At 44.6% G+C, this 15,373-nt stretch overlaps 1 protein-coding gene and 2 long non-coding RNA genes across 31 annotated transcripts in view; 1 reads left to right on the top strand and 2 right to left on the bottom strand.

Annotated features, from left to right (window-relative positions):
* The window catches only part of LOC310766709, a 56,752-nt gene extending 45,901 nt beyond the window's left edge, over positions 1-10,851 (bottom strand). For both annotated transcript variants that reach the window (XR_014550380.1, XR_014550381.1), the window contains exon 1: positions 9,391-10,851. This is a non-coding gene — a long non-coding RNA (uncharacterized lncRNA). The remainder of the gene's footprint in view (positions 1-9,390) is intronic.
* Positions 1-15,373, bottom strand: part of NRXN3 (neurexin 3) — a 1,197,396-nt gene that overhangs the window by 716,889 nt on the left and 465,134 nt on the right. The window lies entirely within an intron of this gene.
* On the top strand, positions 11,656-14,966 carry LOC310766493. 3 transcript variants are annotated; one of them, XR_014550202.1, is made up of 3 exons: positions 11,656-11,926; positions 13,771-13,835; positions 14,764-14,966. It is a non-coding gene; the product is annotated as an uncharacterized lncRNA (long non-coding RNA). The 3 variants fall into 3 exon arrangements; XR_014550203.1 differs by having other exon boundaries at positions 11,686-11,746; XR_014550204.1 differs by lacking the exon at positions 11,656-11,926 and adding an exon at positions 11,938-12,398.

The following is a 15,373-nucleotide window of genomic DNA, read 5'->3' as shown; positions in this document are numbered from 1 at the left end:
TTTGGGGCCTGAGTCATTTAGACTTTTAAACACTAATGCGAACACCTTAAATTTGCCCTAGAAACCAATAGGCAACCATAGAATCACCATTTAGAGATAGTAGGGACCCTGAGGGTCATCTAGTCCAACCCAACCCCCTGCAATGCAGGAATCTCAAGTAAAGCATCCATGACAGATGGCCATTCAACCTCTGCTTAAAACCTTTCAAGGAAGGAGATTCCACAACCTCCCAAGGAAGACCTTTCCACTGTCAAACAGCTCTTTCCATCACAAAGGTCTTCCTGGTGTTTAATTGCTATCTCCATCCTTGTAACTTGAAGACAGTGGTTCGAGTCCTACCCTCCAGAGCAGCAAAAAACCCAAAAAACAATCTATCTTCCATGATAGCCCTTCAGATAGTTGAAGATAGCTATCATATTTCTTCTCTGTCTCTTCTTTTCCAGGCTAAACACACCCAGCTCCTTCAACCATTACACATAAGGCTTGGTTTCCAGAAACTTGCCTTCCTCTGCACGCATTCCAGCTTGTCAGCATCCTTCTTAAACTGTGATGCCCAGATCTGGACACAGTATTCCAGGTGTGGTCTGACCAAGGCAGAATAGGGTGGTACTATTACTTTCCTTGATCTAGACACTATACTTCTGTTGATGCAGCCTAGATTAGCACTAGCTTTTTTTGCTGCTGCCTCACACTGTTGACTCATATTAAGCTTGTGGTCCACCAAGACCCCTAGACTCTACTAGTAAGCCAGGTGTCCCCCCATTTTATATTTGTGCAGCTAGTTCTTCTTGACCAAGTGCAGAACCTAACGTTTGCCCCTACTGAAATGCATTTTGGGCCCAGTTCTCTAATCTGTTAAAGGCATCTTGAATCCCAGTTCTGTCTTCTGTGGCATTAGTTCCCCCTCCCACTTTGGTGCCATCTGCAAATTTGATGAGCATCCCCTCAATTCCTTCATCCAAGTCATTTATAATGACGTTGAACAACGGCGGGCTCAAGACAGAATCCTTCAGAATCCCCCACTTGCCACTTTTTCCCAAGAGGATGAGGAACCATTAGTGAGTACTCTTTGGGTTTTGTCACTCAATCAGCTACAAAGCCAATTAATAGTTACCTCATTCAGCCCACACTTTACCAGTTTCCTCACAAGAATACCATGGGAGACTGTGTCAAAAGCTTTACTGAAATATAGACTACGTGGGTGTCTAGGAAAGCTCAGTCAGTATAGCATAAGACTCTTAGTTTAAGGGTCGGTGGTTCAAGCCCCACCTTAGGCAAAAGATCACTGCATTGCAGGGCGTTGGACTAGACACCTTTCCTGGTATCAATGTCAAGCTCACCAGTCAGTGGGTCTTCTTTTTTCCGCTTTTGAAGATGAGGACAACATTTGCTTGCCTCCCGTCTGCAGGGACCTCACCTGTTCTCCAATAGTTCTCAAAGATTTTGGACAGAGGTTGTGAGATTACATCCACAAGATCCTTTAGTATCCTTGGATGCAGTTCATCAGGCCCTGGAAATCTGAATTCATTTAAAGTAGCTAGGTGTTCCCTTATTGTTATTAAGCTCTCTCACAAGCCTGAGCTCATTCTGACCTTATGCCCGCCTGACCTCCTCCATGCAACTGTTGGTTACTCATGTAGATTCTTCCTTTGTGATTTCCCCTTTCTTCTATTTCTTATACATGCCTTTCTTAACTTTCAGAACATCTTTAAGCTCCTTACGCAGCAACACCAGTTTCTTTAGATGCCTCCCACTTTTCTTTCTTGTGGGAATTGTCTGCATTTATGTCCTCAATATTTCACCTTTAAGAAACTCCCATCCATCTTGGACTCCCTTCTCTTTGAGTATTTCTGACTATGGGATCTCAACCCAGTAGTTATTTAAGCTTTTTGAAATCATCCTTCTTAAAGTCCCAAGTGCATATCTGATGACACTCAGCTTTCCCTTGCATCTGTATCATGAAACCCAAGAGAATATGATCGCTTCCTCCTAAGGTTCCCAGTACTTCATCAATTCCTATTGGTGAGGACCAGGTCCAAGATAGATCTCCTTGTTGCTTCCTCTACCTTCTGGGAAATGAAATTGTCAGCAAGGCAACTGAGGAATTTGTTGGACCTTACATTCTTGGCAGAGTTTGAGATCCAATGGATGTTGGGATAGTTGAAGTCTTCCATGACTACTATATCTCTCCCTTTTTGAATATTTAGTAATCTGCTCTAGGAAGATATTATCCAAGTCTTCAGTCTGGCTTGAAGGTCTATAGCAGACACCTACATTTGTGTCACTGTTGTTTCCCTCTCCTACAATTTTTACCCATATACTCTTAATCTGCCTTCCATGCTCCAGATTGTAAGTGTACACATCCTTTACATATAATGCTATTCCTCCCCCCTTCCTGTTTGGTCTATTCCTTTTGAACAGGTTATACCCCCTCAATTTCTACATTCCAGTCATGAGTCTCATCCCATCCAATTACAGTATTGCCTATTAGGTCATATTTGCCATTCTGTATTAAGAGCTCAAAATTGTCTTGCTTGTTTCCCACTCTCTGTGCATTAGTCTAGAGACAACCATAAGTCTTTCCCTCTAGTTACTTCCTTCTTGGAGTTTTCTGTCCTTTAGCAGGTTTCTATAGAGTACCACCTCAGTTTCCTGTGCATCTATGAATCTATTATCCATAGTGGAGCTGCATTAAAACAGGGGTTATATCTTAATGGAACCTCAGCCAGGACCAACTGAACTTTCTGTGTCATCTTTGAGAGCATTCTTCTTGCAGGATATGGCCGTGGATTTAGGACTATGAGGGGATCTCATGATTTGCTCCTGCCTTCAACATTACCCCCATGCCACTCTATAGTGTTAGAAAGACAGATACTGAATTTGTTCAGCATCTCTGACTTCCTTCAAAGTAGCAAGAGTACAGAAGAAGAGGCCACGAGAAATAAAATAAAAAAGTGAGTCCACTTCAGCTTCCCCTAAGGGTAAGGGGTAAAGAAACATGGGAATCTTGAAAGACTAGAGTGCATTCTAGGACATAAATCTGAGCTGCAAAGAAAGAAGCACAACTGCTGAGTGAAGAAGCAAATCAAAAGACATATATTCGCAGCAGGCGAATATCACTGAGCCACTCAGTAGGGATGGGGGCTTTTGTTATTATGAAACAACTTTTCAAAAGTTCACATCTCTGACTTTCAGCCTGAATGCACAAAAGACATACACATACAAAGGAATAACAAGAACCCCTGCTGCAAGGAGAAGCTGGTGTTCTCTTTAATGCTCTCTCATGGCTTTCAAAAGATGACAGTAAGGAACTCAAAGGTATCAATCACTTTCACTGTGTAAAGCTTTAAAGATCATGCTGAATACTTACAAAATGGGTCATTCAAAAAAAAAATTATAAAAAGACACACACACCCCAAGGTATGGAGGGAAGTTGACATGTTGGATCAGAAAATGGCAGTATAGCACAAGATGCTAGACCTCCTAAGGTTAACAAGTTGTGCTTTTTTCCACTCCCGTACAATGAACCTTAAGTGTGATCTTAGGTGCATTCCAATGGCTGATAACCATGAAGTAGCTGCATAAGTGCTTCTCACTTGAAGTGGAGAAACGCTCACCTTTAGCTCCCAGATCACACAGTGAAATCCTATGTTACCACCTCTCTGCAGCGGGGGTGGGGGTTAGAATAGGGGTAAGACAGAGGGATGAGCATTCAATGGAAGGACTACTAAGGTGTAGCAATATTGAGGAGTAGCAGAAACAGCTCACCAGAGCATGAAACTCTACTGCAGTTGCCACCACAGCAGAGAATGAAAAAGTTCTACTCTGGCATTTCATTTTGCAGGTCCCCCGGTGATTGTGATAAGTGAAGATTCCAATACTGGGCGGAAAATAACAGTGTTTTGCAGCTCTTGAGAGCCAGATTCTAGTGATGTTTCTAATGCATTTACCTGGCTCATAATGGTAATCTCTCCAGCTCACAGTGCTTTCATACATTACAAATAAGTGTCATCTCCCAACTCCCACAAATGCTCAGAATGTAAACCAAGCTTCTAAATATGCTCAGGGAACCCAGGCAGGGAACCCAAAGACGTGGATTAGTCAAGGGTGTCTGAGCATTCACTACAGTTGTCATCAGCTGCACTGGAAAGTATATGGCCCAGAACTCCTTGCTTCTAGGCTGCTATTATGGGAACACTGTTGAGCATACTCATGTGGGATCAGTTTCCAGGGTGTCTGACATCTCTACTGAGTTCCTAGGCACATATTTGTCCAGGGTCCCTAAGAGTCTCAGGGATGCTGCCATTTCAGATGGCATGGAGGCATCACATAGAGGTTTTTGCCACCAAGTAAGTTGTGTGTGTGTGTGTGTGTGTGTGTGTGTGTGTTGGGGATGTACACTGTCACAATCCCAGTTATTGAGTTGTGAGGAGTTTGCCCATCACTCCCAAATGTTCTGTCATGAGTTGTACTCATGCTGATGTGTTTTTAACACATCAGTTTTAAATGGTATTTTCTTGGAATATTTATTTTTTCTTACTTCTTTAAACAATTTTCACCCAGTCCTTCATCACCAGGCAGTATCAGGGTGGGTTACACAATAAAATTAGCCAATAAAATGTCAACAATTGCATTAAAACCTTTAAGAAAACCTAATATGCTTATTCACAGTATAAAAATAGGCTACCCCACCACATAATACCAGTTTTGAAGAGCCTGCATTGGCTGCCCAACTGCTAGAGATCTGAGTGCCTATGTACAGAGCTGTCAGTAACTTAGGGCCAGGTTTTTGAAGGAATTCCTCTCCCTATACTGCTTATGCCTGAATTTTAAGGTCTGCCAGGGAGGTCCTCTTTGTTATTCCTTCCCCAGATGAAATCCACAAATCCTTGACTTAAGAAAAGGGCCCTCTTTCTGGTGGCACCTGGGTGAGGGATACCCTATGTCCTGAAGTAAAGTTGAAATTGTTGAAATTGTTTGGTTTCTTGGCTTACTACTCATCAGGCCAAAGAACTGAGAGTGGGCCTACTCAGTCATTTATGGCCCTTTCCTGAAGAACACTGAACTGCCAGTGGTAGTTGCTGGTGTGGAAACTTTCATTGTCATTGTGCCATGTGGTTATCTGCTCATAAATAAAGCAGTGGGTATATACAGCTGCCTCTGAGCATCACATGAGGTCAGGGACAAGACACACTCCTTGAGGGGAGTGTGATCCTGGCTACAATAGTTAAGTAGGGGCAGCCAAAATATGCTCTGGATTTGACTTAGGGGCAAAAAAGTGGATGAGATGGGCATGGCTTTTTCTGAATATATGTATATATGGAGTAGGTGATTTGTGTGAAAGTCGGGTGCCAGGAAAATGGGCCATAGATGAAGGGTGAGGGAAGCAGAATGTGTTAAGTTCGTGAATTCATATTCTGAGGGTCTGGGTGTAAAATAACATGGCACAGAGATTGGTTGCAAGTGATCTGGTTCTCAGAATGGGTTGCTGACCCAGATGGCTATGTTCTACCTCCACTGCCAGAGGCAGTGTGCTTCTGACTGCCATTTGCTGGAAACTGCAGAAGCGGGGGAGTAGTGCTGCTGAGCTCTGGTCCTGTTTGTGGGCTTCCCACAGGCGTCTGGTGGGCCACTCTGGGAACAGAACGCTGGACTAGATGAGCCATTGGCCTGATCCAGAAGGATCTTCTTATGTTCTTATGAGCCAGAAAGGCTCTAGGTCTCAAAAGGGAGAAGGAGAAAGATCCAGAACCCAGGCCATCTTTGTCTACAGCTAACAGATCAAAAAGCCAGTTGAGGCTTACTGAGCTTTTCCCACCTGCCTCCTAGATCATGGGTAGGCAAACTAAGGCCCGGGGGCCAGATCCGGCCCAATTGCCTTCTCAATCCAGCCCGCGAATCAGCGTGTTTTTACACGAGTGGAATGTGTCCTTTTATTTAAAATGCATCTCTGGGTTATTTGTGGGGCATAGGAATTCATTCTTTTTTTTTCTTTTCAAAATATAGTCCGCCCCCCACAAGGTCTGAGGGACAGTGGACTGGCCCTCTGCTGAAAAAGTTTGCTGACCCCTGTCCTATATGATCAAAGGATCAAAATATTAAACTGGAGGCAGGAAGATGGATTGGAGGAAGTTGGTGAAGCCTCTCACCCTAGATATGAAAATGTAGCACTTCTAGTGAGTGCTAGAAGTGCACTCAGTTTTCTAGTAACTGAGATGATGTTGCGCACCACAACTCACAACCAGGGGCTGTTTTTCTAACGTGCATGCATAGACCCTGGATGTGACAACTACAGGTAACTGTAGTTGAGGAGCTCTTAAGAGTCTCCAAAAGGAAGGATTTCTTGCTCCCCGCCACCCCACACTACAGTGGTACCTCGGGTTAAGTACTTAATTCATTCCGGAGGTCCGTTCTTAACCTGAAACTGTTCTTAACCTGAAGCACCACTTTAGCTAATGGGGCCTCCTGCTGCTGCTGCACCACTGGAGCACGATTTCTGTTCTCATCCTGAAGCAAAGTTCTTAAGCCAAGGTACTATTTCTCGGTTAGCGGGGTCTGTAACCTGAAGCGTATGTAACCTGAGGTACCACTGTACTCTCTCCTACCATGGAAAATATGAAGGGATTATAGATTGTGACCCCTCTCACTCTCCAGGCTTCAGTGAAAGCCTGCATTCGCCCCATAGGACTCACACACATTTCCCCTTCATTTTTGGAGGGGGAAAAGTGCGTCCTATAGGGCGAAAAATACGGTAGTTCTTTGGTAGACTGCTACTGAGAGAACAACGAAATTGGCTGTGTGTATGTCTCTGTGTTAATAACAGGCAGAATATTATTCTATTAAATAACTTCCATCTCCCATACACTGCCTGTCTCAACATCAAAGCTGGCATGATGAATGTACATATTTATACCTTAACAACTGGCTGGAGACTTGAAATGGGTTTTGTGTCCCCAGCAGCCACCCCACTCCCCACACCGCCGCCGCCTCCTCCTCCTCTCTTGTTTAAACTCAACCTGTAAAGCTTTTCCAAAGAGCAATTTTGATTGCTGTAGCCTCTGAAGGATTTCTCTCCCTCTATTCCCTTATCCTCGAGGGGAGGAAAGGGCACAGAAGAAAAGTGGCCTTTTGAGTCCTTTATGTTTTAACTTTAAAAAAAAAATTAATAAAAAGGCCCAGGATTGCTGCAAAATGAAAATAAAAAGAGTAGTAACAAAACACACACAGTCTTGCTAATATAACTGCCAAGTTTAACACTTCCAGGAAGAGGAAATTCCTAACTGGATACCATAAGATCTGAATTACATGTTGCATCTTCTTCTCTCTATCTCTTAAGTCTCCCCAGTGCATAAAAATTAGATGCTACAAACACATTATTCGAATGGCAGTACACGCAACATGCTCCATGAAAAGACCCATATCTCACCAAGTCCTTTTCTCTCCAGGCTAATTGCACGCATTAGCATTCAGACAATACGTTTGTTCCTATTTTTAGATAAGAGGCGTGATGAGCAAGAGTGCATCTGGACAATATACAACGAAGTTTAAATCTGAGCCAGAGCTCACTGGGCCATAGCTGCAGAACCTGTTTCCACACCAGAACTCAGCCCTGGAATGTGAAAAGTAGCAATGGAAAAAATAATGCCTTTGAACAGGCACCGAGTGCACACATCTACTAGGAAGGGGGAAAGGCATCACTCTGTTTTCAGTCTCAGTTTTACATGCATTTAATCAGAAGTCCATTCTGTCTCCTTTTTTAAAAAAAAAGATTGCACAAACACATTTAAATTATTTAAATTTTCTCTAAAATGTACATTTTTGAAAGCATCCCATTTTCCTAAAGCATATACTTTGGGACACATTTTCCTCAAAGTACACATTTTCCTATTAATTTTCTCTTAAATAAGATATATATGTGTGTTTTCCCTAAGATGTGCATTTTTGGACACATTTATGAGATGAGAACTGCACTGCAAAGTTAAGAGAAGTGTGCATTCTGAAGGATTAACTGCATTCCTTTTAACTAGAGATGCAAAGGATTCGACCAGGGACTTTGGCAGGCATCACACATGCTCTGCAGCTGAGCCACACTCCTTCACCCACCCCAATGCAACCATTTTCACACCCAGCTCCTATGCATTTTGTATTAGGTGAATATTAGGTATTCCAAGACAGAAGACACCATTTCCAAGCAGATTTGAAGAAGAAGAAGAGTTTGGATTTGATATCCCGCTTTATCACTACCCTAAGGAGTCTCAAAGCGGCTAACATTCTCCTTTCCCTCCCCCCCCCCCCCACAACAAACACTCTGTGAGGTGAGTGAGGCTGAGAGACTTCAGAGAAGTGTGACTGGCCCAAGGTCACCCAGCAGCTGCATGTGGAGGAGCGGAGACCCGAACCCGGTTCACCAGATTATGAGTCCACCGCTCTTAACCACTATGGTAGATACAGAAAGCCCCAAGTTCAATCTCTAGGCAGGACTGGGGAGAGATCTCATCCTGAAATCCTGAAATCCACCAGTTGATCAGTGTAGAAAATTCTGAGCTATAAGGACTAATGGTCTGAATCGGCATAAGGCAGCTTACTAAATTCTCAATGTAATTGAACTGACATTTGCTTTCACTGCATATATTTTAACTTTCTTTGGCCTCCATCAGTTTCCCAACAAACTGTGTCAAAATGGCAAGAAACAGAGAAAATGATGGAATCTAACTACTCAGTACTATGGATGTATCCATTTCCCATAGGTTTTAAAGAGAACCACCATTGTAAAAATCAAACATGAGTTGCAGCTATCATAAGGGGCAGAAAGCAAAGCATTTATTTTAAGATTTTTATACACAACTTCAACTGGATTTAAGTTTTAAAGAAGGGAATACAGACTTAGCAAATGGACACTGATTTAGGTTTTCTTAATACAGAGAGCGCAACTTTGTGTATCTCTCCTGTGCACCAAAATCCAATATATTGTGACGGCAGGAAGAGCGCTGTAGTCTGTGAGAGATAGCAAGAATCAAACTTGAATAAATCTTCTGGAAAAACTGCTCTCTCTACTTGTCCCTTCAAGGCATTGTAAGCATTTCTATCAGAGCTAGCCACTGGGCACTAAAAAAAATATCAAGATGATGAGATTGGCCCTGCTTGACTAGGTCCTCCTCAGTGCCAGGAATTCCCTATAAATAGTAAAGTGTGCCAGGAAATGTATTCTGACTCTATATGGAAAGCTCAGGTATACCGGGCACAGAAGTTCACCACACCTGAATGTTTCCTCCTAGAGGTCATGATCCAATCTAGAAGTGCACGGTTAATATCCCTTTATGCAATGTATAAGTTTTCATGATTCTTCACTAGCACTAGTTAGTCAACAAGTACTTCCATTGTTTCAAATACCTTTTGTCCATCTGGCAGCTACTTCTTCTCCACCCCATCCATGGTCTCAATTTCCCAAGCTGCCATTCAACCCAACTGGTTGGGTGACCATTGTGATTTTATTTATATATTTCTGTGACATCACTGTGTCAGATGTGGCACTGTGATGTCATTGAGAAAACCATACAGGCAGCCACATTCAAGCCAGAGGAATCTACTGTCTTGGCAAATAAGGCCAATGGGTGCAGAGACAATACATTTGCACTGAAAACCAGGCATGATAAAAAAAAGAGGGGGTGCTTTCTGAATCCATGAATATGAACACACACAAAAGTAATTTTGTCTCAACCAAATCAGTGTTTATCTAATATTGGAGATGGGGAAACAAGGCATCTTTCAACATACCCTACCCCAGTACATCTTTCAAGGGGGTGTCCCTCTTTGCAGCTTAGTGTACAATACAGCATGCTAACCTTTATATCTACTTTGCAAGTGCAAATGTTGGCTCACTTGGAGCAAGTAATGGAAAAAGGAAGACAGCTCAGTAAGATCTCATGGTTGCTTTTGGCCATTAATTAGAAGGGACAATAACTGGAAGAATGCTAAAATAGTCTGTCACTCCCCTTTGACGTCTAGGATGCTGCTAAAGGGGCAACAAACTCCCATTGTTTTCATTCTGCTTAACAACATAACATTTGCTAGTAACCACAAAACATCCATTAAACTAGGGGTAGCCCCTCCAGATGTTGTTGGGCCACAACAGCCACTATCCCTATGTTGGAAATGCAACAGCAGAGATTGTTCAGTGTATAACTCCAGGGTTAATGCTGTTCTCAGGGTTAGACAACTATTCGTGTGTGTGTGTGTGTGTGTGTGTGTGTGTGTGTGTAGGTGTCACTTAGCAACTAGGCAGAGTGAGATAGCATGTGTTCTGATTGGCTGTGTCGTTCTGATGGAGATTCTTCACTCTGTATGTTTGGTTGAATGTTCCCATTAGGCACAAGGCCTGAAGTCAGAATGACAAAACCTGTTTCCTCCCCCTCAAATTATGCCGTTTTTGTTCAGTTTTCATGTTTAAAGCATCAGGATTTCTTTTCCCCTTCGGACTCATATCTGCATTATTAAAGTGAATTGGCTAACACCCTGTGCTTTATGGGAATTGTATTCCAATAACATCTTCATAACACCATGGAGGCTATGTCCTGTACTAAAGTATCCCAAGTAATAGAACTACCTATTATACTCTACACTACAGGAATCTGCACAGGCCTTAAAGAAAACCTCCATCACTACAGTCTCCAGTTAGCATTCAAATAGATTTAAGTTCTGAAAGGTCAGTCATGTGAAGTGGCAATGCAAGAAAGGTATGTAGAGGATGGGATGGCATAGCCAATCCTTCTCCAACTTGCATATCAGGAGAAAGAAAAAGAGGTGTCTGCTATACAAAGCAGCAAATAGGACAGGGTAGGGAATATTCCCTAATTCCACTGTGGGCAACCTTCTGGGGGATGTCATGGATCAGAAGCAAAGGCAAGCAGAGCAACCTACTTGCTTTTGTCAAGTAGGCCACACACAAGTCACAAGCCCCACATAGCTCTCCAGCCTCCAATCAGGCAAGCAAGAGGCATCATCACAATTCAGGAACACATTCCAGCTAAGCAAAAGTACTCAAGCAGCTGCAGAGCAAGCCCACCGATGGGTGTAGCCTGGCATGGCCTACTGAGATTCCTGAGGGCCAGAGAGGCCTGGAAAGCCTGGGCCTGAGGTTCCCACCTCAGCTTAAGATTTCCAGTGGCAATTTATCAAGCAATGGGAACAACTTTTCCACTAGCAGAATCACTACAGTGGTTCATTGTACAACCCCCACAAACAACACACAAAGGTGCTGCCATCCACTGACAAATATTGGATAGTCTCTGCAGGCCACCCAAAAGGACTGCCCCCATAGCTCACAGTTTATCCTCCTTTGTTGTACACATGCAGTGGAGGAGAGAGCTGTTGGAGGTTCCGTACGACCGAGCTGAAATAGCTCTCCTCCACTTCGTACTTCGAAATCCATCAGGCTCTCCTCCTCCGACGGTGATTAACAACCTAAGCCTTTAATGAGGCTTCAGGCATGCTCCCATTATGAAGAGTATCCAAGCAGCAGAAGGACCCAAGAAATGTGTGCTACATTGCTACGTTTATTTCTAACTACACAGGACTGAAAAGATCTGCTCTCTGTGAGAGTCAGTGAACAACTGAACAAAGAAACAGGAAACCAGTAACATCAACATCCGTCTCCCGTGAGACTTCCAACAGTCTGGAATGTAAACAGAGTCTTGTGACTCCAAAAGCTGAACAGTGGCATAACAGAAATCTAACAAGAGCTTGGTTGGTGGGTGTGGCTTTGCTATACAGTGGTACCTCTGGTTACGAACGGGATCCTTTCCTGAGGCCCAGCCACATCCCAAAAACTTCATAACCGGAGGAGCCCTTCTGCGCACGCATGCATGTAACCCGAGGGTCCACTGTATTGGTTGGGGTGCCATCTTGAATAAAATATTGGGTGGTCCAGGTAAGCCCCACCCTGCATAACTGATCACATAACGCAGTGCACGCACACCATTTGAATGCCAATGCCCATCAACTTTGGGGGTGCCTGCCCCCTCAAATATTTTTTTGGGGGGTGAAGTCTCCTCGGCCCCAAGGAGTTGTCTTCTATGCTATACAGGAAATTCCACACATGCCCTTTTCATTTTGTTTAAACAAATAAATCTGTCCACTCCTATGCTGGTGGGAAACATGGGCATGCATCCCCCCCCAAAGGAAACCGTTTCTAAAAGAAAGTACTCAAATACTAGCATGTCATCGTCTGACCCACAACGGGCCGAGATCCTCACCCCAATTCATCGCAGTAGAGCCAATGAAGTGAATAAACGAAGGGAGCAAATGACAGAGGAAGGGAAGCTGCTGGTGCCACTCTGAAAATCTTTGCTTAGACATAGTAGCAGTTACTCTTGAGGAACCTGTTTACATTCACTGAGCAGGTGCACAAGCTTTTGAGCAGCTCACTTTCTCACTTGGGCAGGCTTGGAAAGCATGTGATCTCCCAAGCCAATGTTACTAAGACACAGTAATCACATCTTAGTTTTTACAGCCCTAATCAAGAAGTAGAAGGGGAGGCTGGTGGCCCTTGGTAGGCCATGTTTGGCTCAGCGGGCCACAGGTTGCGCAAGCCTGGTCAGTGTGGATGTTACTGTGGTAAACTCCCTTGAGGATGCTGAAATTGGAAAGTCACATGCTTAAATGAGGGTGGAAGAAAAGTGCACAATGGACAAGAAGTACCGTATTTTTCGTCCCATAGGACGCTCCGTCCCATAGGACGCACCTACTTTTTTGGGCGGGGAAATAAAGGATTTTTTCCCCTTTCTTTCCCCCCCAAAACCAGGTCGGGGAACAGTGGGATGGCGGTGCTGCGCCTCCCCGCTGTCCCCCGAGCTTGTGGGGCTGGCCGTTGTCTGCCCGGCGTGAGGGGCACTCTGCTTCACGGCGCCCCGCGCATCGGCGGAGGCTGCGGACACCTGCGCGAAGCATGGGGCATCCTCCGGAGGGCGCCCCGTGCTCCGCACTGCAGGCTGCCGCCCGCAAGCCTTGCGCTCCTGGGGGGAGTTCCCTCCGGTGCGCAAGGTTTGCCGACACCTGCGCGAAGCATGGGGTGTCCCCCGAAGGGCGCCCCGTGCTCCACGCTGCAGGCTGCCGCCCACAAGCCTTGCGCGCCCGGGGGGAGTTCCCCCGGGCGCGCAAGGCTTGCGGACACCTGCGTTAAGCATGGGGCGTCCTCCGGAGGGCGCCCCATGCTGCAGGCTGCCACCCGCAAGCCGTGCGCACCCGGGGGGATCTCCCCCGGGCACGCAAGGCTTGCGGACACCTGCGCAAAGCACGGGGCGTCCTCCGGAGGGCACCCCGTGCTCCGCGCTGCAGGCTGCTGCCCGCAAGCCTTGCACGCCCGGGGGAACTCCCCCCCGGGCGTGCAAGGCTTGCGGATAGCTTCCTGGAGCCTGGAGAGCGATAGGTGTCGGTGCGCACCGACGCCTCTCGCTCTCCAGGCTTCAGCGAAAGCCTGTATTCACCCCATAGGACGCACACACATTTCCCCTTCATTTTTGGAGGGGAAAAAGTGCGTCCTATAGGGCGAAAAATACGGTATGTGAGTAGAAGTGGTTGTGTCCTGCTTGTTTCATCTTGTGTCAGTCTCCCTTTTAAGCCTAAAGTGACTCTCATTTAGGGCTCCGTACCATATCTCATGGTGCTGAACATGGTAAACTAAGAACTACATAACATTTGTTTTAATTAATGAATACAGTCCTCAGAACTATTGGTAACTTAACTCTAATTTGCTTGCTTTTGTTTCTGCTCCAGAGTAGGTGATCTGAGGATTGCAGTATACAGTGTGCCATGAAAACTTCTTTGGGGAAAACATAAAGGTAAAGGGACCCCTGACCGTTAGGTCCAGTTACAGACGACTTTGGGGTTGCGGCGCTCATCTCGCTTTATTGGCCGAGGGAGCCGGCGTACAGCATGTGGTCATGTGGCCAGCATGACTAAGCCGCTTCTGGTGAACCAGAGCAGCACACGGAAATGCCGTTTACCTTCCCACCGGAGTAGTACCTATTTATCTACTTGCACTTTTACGTGCTTTCGAACTGCTAGGTTGGCAGGAGCAGGGACCGAGGAATGGGAGCTCACCCTGTTGCGGGGATTCAAACTGCTCTGTGGTTTAGACCACAGCACCACCCGCCACTTAATTTAATTGCAGTGTCAGGGGATACAATGCAGGTGCCTTATGTCAAACGGACAGTATACAAGCCATGACTAAGAGACCAGCTCTTTTATATAAGTGCTCCCTGGAGCAAAGGGTCTACGGGAATCTCCTGTCTATAGAAAATTTCAACAGAATTGCTCGTAACTTCCTGAGGATGCTATGTGGTAATGTTTATTACACTAACTTTAATGTCTGTAAACCTTTTGCTTATAAGAGTATTATCAGCAATGTAAAGATGGTATATTTGCTACTTTCATAACATGCTGACATCCCTTGATCAAGTAGGAAAAGTCAAACTTGCATTTTTTACCAAGACAATCATAAATACCCCCACCCAGTACTTTGTGCTTTCTATGAGCTATATTTAAAGAAAGGAGAAATGTCAACTTAAAACTGTTGTGCCCATTTGTGAAAGTGGACCCTGTGTACGAAAGGACACTGGAAGTCCATTTTAGATGCCCTACTGCTGTGAAAACATCTCCTTTACTGTACAAGAGCTTCAGTTTAAGTAGCTACTTTGCTTCCCTGTTGATCTGGAAGTAGCAATCTTTTCCTCCCTTGATTATGCTTTCCCCCGCCTTTTTTTACAGAACCAACTTCTCTTAGAAAACCTGAAATGAATTCTACACTGCTTACCTGTGCAGACACCCCAGAAAGAGAAGAATATTCTGCTTACAGCGCCAAGTTAACATATATATAAGTGCAGATCCTTGTATCATTATTGTAGTTGTTTATGTTAGTGACTTCCCTTTAAAACAATCCAGAACTTTCACAATAAACTCCCAGTGAGGCAGCCATGTTAGTCTGTTGCTGAATAACCAGCAAAGAGTGTTGTGGCATCTTAAAGGCTAGCCAATTTATGATGGCATTAGCTTTCATGCGCTTTGTGGCACAATAAATATGTTAGTCTTCAAGGTGCAAAAAAAAAACCACCCACAAAAACCCTTTTGTTGTTTTAGTGAAAAACTGGCATCACAAAGGAAATCAGTCAGCAAACAACTGTTATGATCATCATCAATGGAATTACCATCCCAAAAAGAAAACATTCAGCATGGAACGCACTTTAACTTGTACAAAATATATCCAGAATATGCACCAAAGAGTTCAGAAGGACCTACAGGCCACATTCAACTCCTTCCAACACATATTAATCACAAGAGCAGCATTACCTGTTCTTTCCAGTGCACCAGGCAGGCTGAC

The sequence above is a fragment of the Podarcis filfolensis genome (genome assembly GCF_964270895.1).
Source record: "Podarcis filfolensis genome assembly, chromosome: 1".
Lineage (NCBI taxonomy): Eukaryota > Metazoa > Chordata > Lepidosauria > Squamata > Lacertidae > Podarcis > Podarcis filfolensis.
The sequence above is the reverse complement of the archived record's forward strand: the minus strand, read 5'-3'. Positions and strand labels throughout refer to the sequence as shown.